Source organism: Ambystoma mexicanum, chromosome 1q (genome assembly GCF_040938575.1).
Source record: "Ambystoma mexicanum isolate Mex_15411 chromosome 1q, UKY_AmexF1_1, whole genome shotgun sequence".
NCBI lineage: Eukaryota > Metazoa > Chordata > Amphibia > Caudata > Ambystomatidae > Ambystoma > Ambystoma mexicanum.
In genome coordinates this window covers 1,505,866,465-1,505,879,768 of record NC_090922.1, presented here as the reverse complement: position 1 = coordinate 1,505,879,768, position 13,304 = coordinate 1,505,866,465, and the positions used below count along the sequence as shown (strand labels likewise).

Here is a 13,304-nt window from a genome sequence, read left to right as displayed (position 1 = left end):
TATGCACCTAACTAGATACTTTGTCTGGCCATTCACCTCCTCCCATCCTCATGTCTTGTCATGCACCTCCTCCCATCCTCATGTCTTGTCATGCACCTCCTCCCATCCTGTGGTGTGCTCCTGCACCTCCTCCTGCCCTTGGGTCGAGTCCTGCACCTCCTCGCATCTCTGGGAAAGGTAATGCGCCTGCTCCAATACCCCCCGGTGGGGTAATGCAACTGTTTCCATACCCCTGGGCCATGCACCGCCTCCCATCCTCAGTATATGTCCATAATAAGTGTTAGTTTGCCATGCACCAACAATGGGGTTGCTTTCAGGTGGCTGGTCACGTTTTTTTTTTTTAAACTGTGTAATACAAGTTAAACGTTTTTGACAAATGCTTTTGGCAGAGGGACCTTTTCACACAATGTATTTTATGTTGCGTCTTTAAGTGGTACAGTTTAGTGGCGGTGAACATTGGATTTTTCAGGCTTGCGTTTCCTTTGCATTCTGGTACTTGTAGTCTTCATCCGTGATCTGGAAAATAAAGCTACAGTGCTGGTCTTTTGGCTTCCCTTGTTTTTGTATATTGTCGGATTGTTGTACTAAGTGAGCTCTGCTAGATTGTAGCTCTTGAGAGCCGAAACGGCTGATTTTAATTGAACTTTGAAGGTATGTGGCCAGTTGCATCAATTCCACAAAGGGTTGAAATCTCAGCTTCGCCGCTTCACTAAACTGTGTGATTCTGGGCAAACCATGTAATCTCACTCTGCTTTATCTGCAAAAATGGGTGGTCCGTGAAACGATTCTCCCTGCCAATGGTCGCCAGCCCTTTCCCAATCTCCTAGAGCGGTCCGTGAAGTGGAAATGGGCGCGAACGCTGCCGCACAGGGTGGGGCACAGAACTCAATGTACATTCCCACCACCGCAGCCTCCCCACCTTCAAAAACAAATGCAGGTGCCGATGGCATCCGCTCGAGGTTGGCACCTGTGGGACGCTTCTGCATGGGTTGGTGTGAGTGGCCTCTGCGTGCAATCCGCAGAGAGAAGAAAACGCGCAACTTCCCACCAAAGCCTCGACGTGCTATGTTGCCCTCAGGAAGAGGTTTAGAGCAATTCAGTGGGACGAGCAGGATTCAAGTGGTACACCTGTCTGCTCGGTCTTTCATGAATGCAGCCACCCCGTGACCCTCGCCAGGTTTCGGTGGTGGGTGTCAAACAATACAGGTGGCGCGTCTCTTTCAGCACCCTCGTTCGCTCATGGATAGGACACATCTTAATTACTCATCATCTTTCTGACCCTTCTTTCTCCCCAAGCCTGCCACCGTTGTACATCACAAAACTGGAGCCAAACCAGGGCAAAATCAGTCTGTGATTGATGGACGTCTTTGAGAGATGCCTGCTGAATGGACAGGGCCAGGGAGCAGAATTTATCCAGAAGAAATTCTGTCTATAAACCAGCCAGAACCCTGAGATCCTGGAACGATGTCCGCTTCGAACCCGTACCGTACACGGAGAAAAGACTGGCTACTTCTCATGCTTAGCCGTGAATCTACGTAAATAGGAGCCATCGAGGACCATACAAAATTCAGAACATTGCTGAAAACCTGCCTGTTCAACTCCGAGCACCACGAAACCGACTGAACGACGCCTGCACACCGCGCGGGAAAAAGAAGCAACCAGATAAATCAAGGCCAAGAACAGAGAGAAGCCCCTCCCCGCACCCCAACCCCAACCCAACCGCAGAACATCCGGGCAAAGACAAGGTGATGAGGCAGAATCTACAGGAAAACCGGGGGTGGCGGCACGCCACCAGGCATGCCACTAGTAAGGGCAAAGAAGAGAAATCTAGACCAAGCATCAATTATGCCCCTACCAGAAGCCTAAGCTCTGCAAGGAATCCAGCCAACATGCTCCCGCCTGAGAGTAAGGGCAACAAGAGGGAACGAGACTCGCCACCAACCCCCCTCCCTACTAGAAACTTAAACTCCTCAAGGGAACTCTGTCAAAGAACCTCCCCCCCCCCCTGGACCACCCTCGGGGCAGAGAACCGGCACCGGGCCAAAAACAGAGTGCCAAGGGACTAGCAGTGCAGGATTGGTACCCATTGCCTCCGAGGCGACGTCACAGATGCAACTGGAAAGGGCCATGGAGCAGGGACGTCATTTCACCAAAATGCCAGGGGTAGCGGAGGTGACCTCACACAGCCTTTGACCTCTGATGTCATTTGACACCTGCCCCAAAGTGACATCACGGGAGTGATTGGAACATGACCTTTCACCCCTTGACAAAACAGGAAGTGGCATCACATAGCATTGTTCCTAAGTACACTACTAAAAATATGGTTACGATTTCACTATAATGTAATCTACATTTCATACAAGAATGGATCGCCATATGTATCGTTAATATCAGTGTGCATAGGCCCATATTACCAAATTACTGTGAATGCCAGCAGATGTCCATGGCCAATTGATAATGCACTGACGCGTAAGCGCTTTATATAGAACCATTTATATACAGTATCACCCAACCTGTTACTCATTTATCAAGCGCTTTATATAGAACCATTTATATACAGTATCACCCAACCTGTTACTCATTTATCAAGCGCTTTATATAGAACCATTTATATACAGTATCACCCAACCTGTTACTCATTTATCGACCTCCGAAGGATGAAAGGCGGAGTTGAGGTGTTTAAGAACAGACTAAAGCAGTGACTCACCCCCTGAAGTGCCCCTGAAATAAACCTTTAATGAGTCTAGCAATTATTATATAGAATTCCAGAAAGACATGTTATTTGTTATTCCTATTCTTTCCCATTTAGGGTCACTCCCCAAAGTGTTATACTTGTGAAACCCCCATTTGTTTTTTCAAGAAGCCTGAACAAGAAAGCCGTAACACTAAAGAAACAAAGAGCCACACGGCGGGCAAAAAAAACAACAACTTTGAATGTTTCCTTTTTTTAGGTGTAGGAAGGCAGACACCAGAGGTCGCAACTGCGACCCCTGGCGACCCCCCAAAATGACGTCCCTGCAACCGTGGATATCTTGTGTCTCACGTTTGGGGCTACTCTTCAATCGCCACAACCACTCCCCTTTGCCTTCAGCTGCAAATAGACTTTTGTTCTCCTAGTGAACCGTTTTTTGTGTAACCGTTCCTACATCATGGCGCAGGGCGCGCACAAATAATGCAGTTGCTTGGGGCATGCTGCACATTCGCGGAGTAACCAGGCGCACACAATTGGCCAGCCACGTTTTTAGGCGGTTTTTTGAGTTCTCGCCACACGTTAGGAGACAACATGGCAGTTCTAGCACGCTTATGCACAAGCGTTTCCTTTCTCACTTTTCAATTATGAGGTGAATTCGTGGTTTAGGGCAGAACACTCGTGAGGCCTGTTCATGCTGTGGGTCGTTTGGCAGGTTTCGTGCCACGGGCGTATGTATCCAGGGCGTCGGCATATGACGGGCCATTTCCGGAGCAGGGCTACTGGCAAGAAGACGCCCGTGGGCTTCTGGGCCCGGCCACAGGCTTCCGCTGTGAAGAGACGGTGATCTAGGAATTGGCTCATGCAGGGCCTCTGTGTAACACGTTGCCTTCCATAGCTTGATGACATGGGGTTATTAACAGGGCGTGGTTTTGATTTGGTTGGCGGTGCGAGGAGGAAAAGGGGCCGCACAGGGCATTTTGCTAACTGGCCTTCGGTTTGGCTCATGCGAGTATTAAGGTTTCACTGGCATTTGGTGCATGTCAAACGCGGGCAAATACAATTTGGAAATTGTATTTTTAATACACCTGGGGGATGAGAATGGTGGCTGGTGTGCCACGTGTTTTATTGAAAAACATCCATCCCCCAGACTTCAAATACCACAATGCAGTGGGGCAAAGCGGACCCAGCTGCGGGGCTGGAAACAGTTATGATTTCCACCCAGGGATAGGCTGGAGCACAGGGGTAGGGTGCAGAGCTGAGGTTGGCTGATGACGGTCTCACTGGGTTTGGGTCATTATCCGCCGGTGCCCAACCACTGTTGGTTTATTACAGAAGTGGTGCGGAAGCCGGACGCGATAGAATGGAAGGGCTCTATCAGTTTTAAGAGGGCCGAGGTTTTATAGCGAAGAGCTGCACCCAGTGCACTGGGGTGGAGTGGCGGAAGGTTTGTACGTGTGAATGCTGGCCGGAACGGCTATTGGGAAGGAGAGATGGTTCGCCATGGGTTGTGTGGCAGTACAGGCCGGATGGCCAGGGGTGGAAAGACGAGCATGCTGGGGAGTTAAGGCATTCAGTATGCGATGGCACGCGCATAACATGGGTGTGCTTAGTCAATGCGAAAGGGAAGGTTTCGGAGGTCGGAGAAGTAATTGGGCAGCTGGTCAGTGGCCTGGGTCAATATTAAGTTTCAATATGGGGACGTACGCTATATATGGTTAAGGCACGGTAGCGACCAGCCGTTACATTGGTGTGGGATGGTCTTGTGAGGGTGTCCCTTAAAATGATGGGGCAAGTTGCTCGGGATTGGCTGGTGAATGATGGCAGGGATTGCGATGCCTGTTGTGATAAGCTTTCTGCATTACAATTGCGGTGCTGGGTCACGTGCTTTCGCGGGATGCTGGCAACTATGTAGAACTGCATAACAGGAGTGAGGTCTCTCTTAGACATCTGGACAGAACCTGCTGACACATCCCAATTCGAATCCCGGCAGGGCCAAACTCAGCCTTTCAGTAATAATAACTAGTGCTCAGATACCTAAGGGTTCGTAGCGCTATATAAATGCCGAATTATTATCTCGCTTGGAGGGCAAGATGACACGAAGCAGCTCAGGTACCAGCACCAGGCCCACTCGGAGAAACGTCTGGGAATTAAGCATGTTACAAATAACTCTGCATAGCATATACCAAGGACATTCATTTCATGGGGGCGGGGTGTCAGCTATCAAGGCCCCCCCCCTCCACACATACGGGGAGGTAATAAGGGCTCGTAGGTGGAGGGATTTCCTTGCAGGTCACCATATCTGTGCAGGTAGCTCGTTGTCATGGTAAGGGGTATATCTGATTGGGGCAGGGGGCGAAGGGTCAAGAGGTGCCCAGGTCAGTTACTGATCCATCGAGGTGGGTGCACGAGAGGGTACACCCCACGAGGCAGGTTGGCACCGTTTTGGACATGGTGGGGTCCCATATCACTGCAAGGTCTGGAAGTTGTGATGACACTGGAGCGGGGGAGAGGGCCCGGGTTACCCATTGAGCTGCAGAGGCAAACAGGAAGGATATTAATACACAGCTCAACCTATTAGTGATTGTGCACAGGTGCAAATTGGCTACCTCTCAAACATCCCAGGGGCGCCAGGCGTAACAACATAGCGCTTGGGTATACATAATAGGGAGGATACGTTTGGAGCTTGATTGGAGCTAGGTGCGGAGCAGCTTAACAGGAAAGGAAGTAAAGATGGAGCTGGAGGGGCGCTGAAGCACGCAATACTCTGGGAGAAGGTGTCTCATTCAAAAGACAGATGTCAACTTAGTGGGGAATAACTTGGCGGTCTAGTGAGGGGGCACTGGGGGTAAATTGGGGGAGCAAAGGAGCATGAGCCGAAATGAAGTCAGCAGGCGGATGACGCAGGGGTCAGCGAGATTGCTAAAGTTATGACTGTGGGGTCAGGTGTCCAGCATTGCCAAAGCTGCAAGGTAAATTGGGGAAAGGCGTCATTCTCTGAAATAAGGTGTTAGGCGAGGCACGGGGGACATTGTTAGCATTGGATCTGGGGTTCTATGGGTGAACAGGTCAGCAGGGCCAACTCAGCCGCTCAATCCTTCGGGGGTCAATAAACTAGTAGCATGGGCTGGGGGGCGTCTGGTAGGTAGTAGTATGGGTTTTTCTAAGACGCTACTATGACTGGGAATCTTTGGCCTACAGAATGAATAGAAGAGAGGAAAGGGGTCTGTTTTAAGGATAAGAGGTTGGCCCAGCAGCTCTGTCATGAATGGCCCTCCCCCAGGCAGTTAATACTCCCGCAAGGGCAGGCAAACCACAGAGGAGCAGGGAAGGGGAGATTGGGCCTACATGATAAGTACAATGGAATTAAAAGGTCAGCTTCTAACGTCCGAAACGGCACAAAACCAGGGAACCTTGTGGGGGCGAGTTAAACCTGATAAAAAAGGGAGAGGACTGAGGCTAAGGGGAAGTAAGGCAAAGGTGGTGTCTGAAAGTCTAACTAAGAAATAAAAGCTCTACTTCACCCGTCAAGAACGGGGCTCCCCCAGCATGGTAACTCCTGCAAGGGCAAGCAGAGCAAGGATAAGATGGTTGGGGAGCTTTAGCCTATAATAATGATAAAATATGGTAAATATAAAATCTATGATAAAATAAGGAGGGAACTTACTGCGGGTGCAGTAGGACGAACGGGTTGACCGGACAGCCGGGTTAAAAGCAGGAGCCGCTGGATGAGCCATTGCAAAGACGGAAGGATCTTCACTCTTTTGGACCAGCGCCTCTTGGGAGCCTAAGCGGCGGGGGCGTCTGGTGGTAGCAATGAGGGCTCGGCTTCCCCCCAACAAGCGTCACTCTCAGCCCAGGAACACCTGCAGGGGGACAGGTGGGTCTCAGACAGGAAGGGCTGGGTGAGTTGTGCCTATTATGGACTTTGGAAAAAAGGGGGGAAGCAATTTTTGGATAGGTCATGGAGGTTTTACAGAAATGGTGCACAAAGTGCACTAAGCTTCTAGAACTAAGAAAGAGGATAAGGGGCAGCCGCGGTGGGCGGTAACCCACATTCGGCGTGGCAGTGTTGTGGCGACCACTGACAAGAGACAGACTCTGAATGAGCCATTGCACAGCCGGAAGGGTCTTTGCTCTTCTCGGACCAGCGCCTCTCGGGAGCCTAAGCGGCGGGGGCATCTGGTGGTAGCAATGATGGCTCAGCTTCCCCCAAACAAACTGCGCTCTCCCAGCCCAGGAACACCTGCAGGGGCAGGCTGGTCTCGGGCATGAAGGGTTGGGGGAGTTGTGCCTACTGTGGACTTTGTTGGCAAAAGTGAGAAGCAGGTTTTGGACATGGAGCAGTCGCCGCACCTTTGGAACTATTTTCACAATTGTTTGCTGTGTTTTCTATTATGTGTGAAAATAAATCTGCAGCCTTTTATGGCCAAAAACATGACATGTCTCATTCTGCACCTCACTGGGGGGGAGACGAAAGGGGCTGAGAGGAATGAGCAAGAGTGATGTATATTGGTATAAGAATGGACAAATGCCCAGATTATAAAGGTGACGATGGGAAAAACTGAACAAGATGGAGGAGGCACCCCAATAACCGGGGCAGGGTCCTCCTCCCTCCTCCCTGGATAAGGAGGAGGGATAAGCCCAAACGCACCAATGCGCGGGTAAAGCCCACGAAAGGGCAACAAAAGAAAGGGGCGGGCCAAGCCCCATATAAGCGGCGTGCGCTGGCTGCACAGACTACAGCCTGCAGCAGAAGTAGGCCCGCTGATGACCAGATGGATTTTCGTTACCCAACCACCCACCCACCATACATAATGGACAGCTATGGCGAGGACTGGCCGTTGACGTCGCAGGACGGCGAGGCGGTGTTGTGGCGACCAGTGACAAGAGACCGACTCCGAATGCGCCATTGCACAAGCGGAAGGGTCTTCGCTCTTCTCGAACCAGCGCCTCTTGGGAGCCTAAGCGGTGGGGGCGCTTGGTGGTAGCAATGAGGGCTCAGCTTCCCCCGAACAAACAGCGCTCTCCCAGCACAGGAAGACCTGCAGGGGCAGGCTGGTCTTAGTTGCAGCCGGTCAAGTGGCACAGCGAGTAGAGCGCTCGCTTTGACATCAGTGCAGAGCCTGCGAACGCAGGTTCGAATCCCGGCAGCGCCAAACTCAGCGTTTCATCCTTCCGAGGTCGATAAATGAGCACCACACACCGTGGGTAATAATAAGCAGCGCTCAGATACCTAAGGGTTCGTAGCGCTATATAAATGCCAAATTATTATTATTATTATTATTATTAGTTAGGCACAAAGGGTTGGGAGAGTTGTGCCTACTGTGGACTTTGTTCGGAAAAGGGGGAAGTAGGTTTTAGACACAGAGCAGTCGCTGCACCTTTGGAACTATTTTCACAATTGTTTGCTGTGTTTTCTATTATGTGTGAAAATAAATCTGCAGCCTTTTATGCCAAAAAGAATACATGTCTCATTCTGCACCTCACTGGGGGGGAGACGAAAGGGGCTGAGAGGAATGAGCAGGAGTGATGTATATTGGTATAAGAAGGGACAAATGCCCAGGTTGTCACGTCGTCTTGTGCCAACACTTGCTTGCCTTGGGGATCGATCTCTCTCTCTCTCTCTCTCTCGGCTCACTCTCGGCTCACTCTCGTCTCTCTCGTCTCTCTCTCTCTCTCTCGGCTCTCTCTCTCGGCTCACTCTCTCTCTCTCTCGGCTCACTCTCTCCTCTCTCTCTCGTCTCTCTCTCGTCTCTCTCTTGGCTCTCTCTCTCGGCACTTCCCTTCCTGCAGGCCATCCGCCCGCAGATTAAGGATTCTGCCACCATTGCTGTGAAAGGGAGAAGTCATAAGAACTAGAATACAAGCAGACAATCGAGGTCTGTACAACACTTGCTCAGTGCCCACGTGGTGCTGCCAGTGTGCAGGACCCATTGTGTTCCTGCCATAACACCAGTGCTGCAGCGACGACGTTAAAGCCTGTCAACCTTTTCAGTTGCAATGGGCCCTGCGCCTCAATGAGAGCCCCGACCAGCAGCTCCCATGTTGGTAGTCGTACTGCACAGCAACATATTTATTACATTCATGACATTATAAGTGCGCTTTGCCGCACACGTTACAGGCTGACTTTATTGGCTGCTGTCACTTTGATGAAAGACATTAAAGGAGCGCTTTGCAGCGTGCATGCTACAGGCTGCTTTTGCTGTCGCCCACAGCCTGTCACCTCCCACATCCTTTGGGGTATCCAGCAGTGTTCTGTGAGGAACACATGGTGGCAACAGTAAACACAGACACAAGTGATCACAGTGCAAGGGTGTTTATTAAACTATATATGCAGGTTGCAAAAACGCCTAACCTAAATCTATGATGGGAGAAAGCTATGACCATCAAATAATAAGGCAGTCCTAGGGGCTCCTTGTCAAATAAAAAGGCCTATACAAAAAAAAAAATATTTCCATTCTTTACGCTGAATACAAACAGTGTGGGATAAGGTTCACAGGAAAGAATTGTTCACAAAGAATAAGTTAGAATGCGGTAGTCGGGGTCTCCCTTCCCCATGTTTTGAACACGGGACAAAGAGGGACTCCTGAGCACAGCACGCGCTCGAGCTTTCCCAGCACGAGCCAACAGTTCTGCTTTCAGCTATCAGAGCCTTCAGTGGTGAAGTCTCTTTTCTACAAAAAGTCTCTTGCCTCCGAGGACCTGATGTATTTCGAAAATCATAAACAAAGTTCCTTTCTTGGGCATAGATCCACCAAAAAGTTATTTTGGTAGTTCAGTTTTTTGTTTCCAACGGTCTGATGGTTTCAAAATAATAAACTAAAGTTCCTTCCTGATAGTACTGGAGGTGATATTTCTTCACCCATGGGTCCCCCTCTTCTGGGCTCAGAGCCCTCTCGAATATCAGCCTCCCTCCATCAGGCTCACCCTGGCTTGTATTCAAAAGATCTCTCTGTTAGATTCATGTGTTGATGTGGTTATTCCTTCTCACCCCATGGACCCCCTTTTCCGGGCTCAGACCCTTCTTGACTGTGTGCCTTCCCTCCGTCGAGTTCACTGCCGCTTTCAACACAATCTTATCTGTGAGATTCACAAGTCTTGATGTCTTTTTAAACAGTTCACTGTGGACATCCCTCTGCCGGGTTCACTCTTGTCAACAGACTATTCATTGGGACTTTTGGCTTCGCCCCCTTTTATCAGCATCCCTCCGCCGGGTTCACACTCGCCAACTTTGCCAATTACACAGTTTCTTGAACAGTTCTTATGATGCATGATTCACCTCCCTTAGCTTCACAATCTTCTGTCGGCCAAAGGCTTTCGACTGTATAAAGGATTTTACTAGACCCCTGTATGACCACTTTAACCCCTTAAGTGCCTTTGGGTAGTCGACCAGAGTTTCCTGAGTGAGCACCCACGTGGTGTCGGACTCCTCGGTAGCTGGTTTTCCCCTTTCGTATCAACAGTTATTTGTACTTTCTTCAATTATCTGCTTGCTACGTTTAAAACAGTTCGGTTTCTTATCGGCTCTCCCCTCGACTCACTAGCTGTGATGAAAGGCTTGGCATTTCTTGTCTCTGGAGTCAAGACTGGTATCATGGTGGCAAGCGTCTCTCCCCGGCTTGGTTATCAGCGGAGGAGGGCCCTGTGTACCGTTGACATCTGCTGCAACACAGGCTAGCTATTGTTTGTGGTTTTATGATTCATTCCGTGGAGGTTTCACTGGCCTGGCTCGGAAAGGGCAAGGTTGCTTCTCTCCTTGTCACCTTTTCAATTTCCTCTTGAACTGTCGTGCAGAATTAGCTCACTCGTTGTGCATTCTGCCATGCTCGTATTGTGCTCAAGTGCTCCAGCTTTTATCCCTGTGGGGAAAGGAAAGGTCAATCAGGTGTGTGTGATATTGATCAATTGCCTGACTTTGCCTGACTCTTGGCTTGGGAAATGTCAGGTAAACAGTCTTCACATTAGTCCGTTGGCTCTCATGTTGTGAGAAAGTGTTTGTGTAGGGAAAGGGAGTAGGGGGGGGGATGGTGTCGAGTTTCCGAGTATCCCATGCGACAAGATGGAGAAAAAGTGTTATAAGGAATTATAGCTCTCGTACCAGGGGGTTTGTGAAACAAACCGGAATGACCAGGATTATATCATGAAACGAACAGGGGGGGAGGATTTGCCTAAGCAGATAGCAGATTGGGAGTGCGGGAAATGACAATCAGAGGGACGGGAAGGAGAATAACTGGGAGTATTCAGGTAGGACATAGAAAAACCGGGATTCTGAGAGAGGTCGTTTCTGGATGTAACAGGGTTTTGGATCATAGGGGATTTGTTGTACATGGAGGGGTTGTTGAATATGGGCAAGAGAAATGCGATGAGAGGCAGATGTGGTACAGCCTACAAAAGCCTCAGGGACTCCGTCCTCCTCACCTTTCTCTTTGGTAGAATACTGCATCTCACCTGGGGCATTTCCCAGAGAACAAGGTGATCTCTTCCCGCTCTTTCACCCCCAGGGTTGGGATCTGAGCGTGTCAGCCTTTCCTTGGCCACGTGAAAAAAGGACTCTCGAGGTCCGCGCAGGTGAATACCTCCAGGTTTTTCCCAGTTTGTATTACCCCATTACATTTTTAATCCAGTTATGACTACATTTGCACCTTGATGACAAAGAACTATTCATAGCTGTTCTGTGGACATTTGCAGCCTCATCACAAGTTTGGCGGTAACCCTTAAATGCGGCGCTAATGCTATTTCCGCTGCATTTAAGGTTCTGGCAAATCACGGGTTTGGCTGCATTTACCCCCAGCTCTGAGCTGGGAGTAAATGCGTCGGGAAAATTCCCATTTTCGGGCCCAATTAGCGTTGCGCTATTAGCACGCGCTAATTGCGCTGCAAATTCCCCATTGGGTGCAATGGACCCAATGGGGAATGGGGAATTACCGTTACCACCAAACCTGTGATCTGGTGCTAAAAGCGCAGGACGGTTTGGCGGTAACGCTATTAGCCTGGGCGGTATCTCAGCAGTAATACTGCTGGGATACCACCCAACACATGCTGAGGCCCTAGCTCAGTGTCCTGTTATTAACCCCTTTGCAGAGCTCCATTATGTGAAGGTTCTGCTGCAAAGGGAGTTTGGGTGCTGCGGTTGCAAGAGCGAAGCAGGCTAGATTTTTGATACAGGGCACAGGATGCCACACTTTTCCTAGATGTGCTCACTAGCGTAGGCCTCCAGGAAGGAAGACCATTTAGTTCAATGCAATCAAATGATATGATAGGTTATTTATAACACGCTTAATGCCCAGAGGGTTCTAAGCACGATCCGGGGATCGAACCTGTGTTGCTCCATGTTGTCTTGTTTCCCAGGCAAGCACGTTGCCGCTGAGCTATCCTCCTGAGACAATCCACGTTTTGATACCTTTTTATTGGAGTTCCAAAATATTATGCTAAGATAATAGTTCCAAAAGCTATCAAAGTCCCCAGAGAGCTCTTAATCACATGGTGGTCACAAGACAAACGAGTAGGAAAGGAAAACCCACAGAGCGGGACATCACTTTTACATGGGGGGGGGGGTGGAGTCAATGGATTCCTCCACTTTAAATGTCTTGTGACCACCACGTGATTAAGACGTCTGTGGGGCTTTGAAAGCGTATGGAACTACCATCTTAGCATATCATTTGGTTGGCCTGAAAAAGGTATGAAAACTTTTGCTTGTACGAACACAGCGCCAGACCCTGTTTTTCACACATTATAGTGGAATACAAAGAAATACAGATTTTCGCAAATATTAGTTTTAACATTTTTCTATTAAAAACGGACAGATACAGTATCCCATTTTTATGTTATTTTTTAAAGGTCATGAAGTAACATTCCATAGACTGTCTAACAGTGCATTAAAGCTATTCCAAGGCCACAAATCATCATGAAACCATAAGAACCCGAGCGAAAGAAACCAAAAGGTGTCTGCGACCCAAGAGAAAGAAACCAAAAGGGTCTTGGACCCGAGAGAAAGAAACCAAAATGCCTCTGTGCTGAACTGCTTTAATCGGAAATAACCTTGCAGATCACGGGCCTGTCTGCTGAAGACCACAAGGCTTGCCACCACCAGTGACATCAAAGGTAAGCCCTCTTGGGCTTTTGGGGCATTAAGCATACCCCCTACACGTGTGGTGCATGGTGTGCACATTCATCTGTTGAGAAACAAAAACATTTTAATTACTCAAAGAAAAATCTTTATTTGTGAAATCGCTGCTGCAGCGTTCATATTATTTGGCTGCTGTCCGCAGTTTCCTGTATAGGTGTTGTATTTGCCAGCCTTTCCATCATGGCTGCCCCAGATCTTCAGTGATCGGTGGGCCTGCCCTGCTGTGGCATGACTCACCGTGATTGTGCCCCTCTGCCAGTTATAGGCCCAATCAGGCAAGCCGGCAGGCGATTGTCGGCCCGCCTCCTAAGGCCCACATCCAAGGCCCTGTCTGTTCCTGTCAGTTCCTTGCCGGGCTTCCAGGCCCCACTTTCTTACATCCACAGCCTAATATGCTCTGTCATATTGGATACTCCATCCATGCAGGCCTGGACTGTGACATCCCCCCTTTTGCCATCACGTGAGTGCTGACTGTTGCTTGGTGGC

General features: G+C 49.5%; 1 protein-coding gene across 4 annotated transcripts in view; it reads left to right on the top strand.

Moving 5' to 3' along the window:
• ST3GAL3 (ST3 beta-galactoside alpha-2,3-sialyltransferase 3) overlaps nt 1–13,304 on the top strand; it is a 1,489,309-nt gene that overhangs the window by 305,145 nt on the left and 1,170,860 nt on the right. The gene's annotated exons all lie outside the window — the stretch shown is intronic.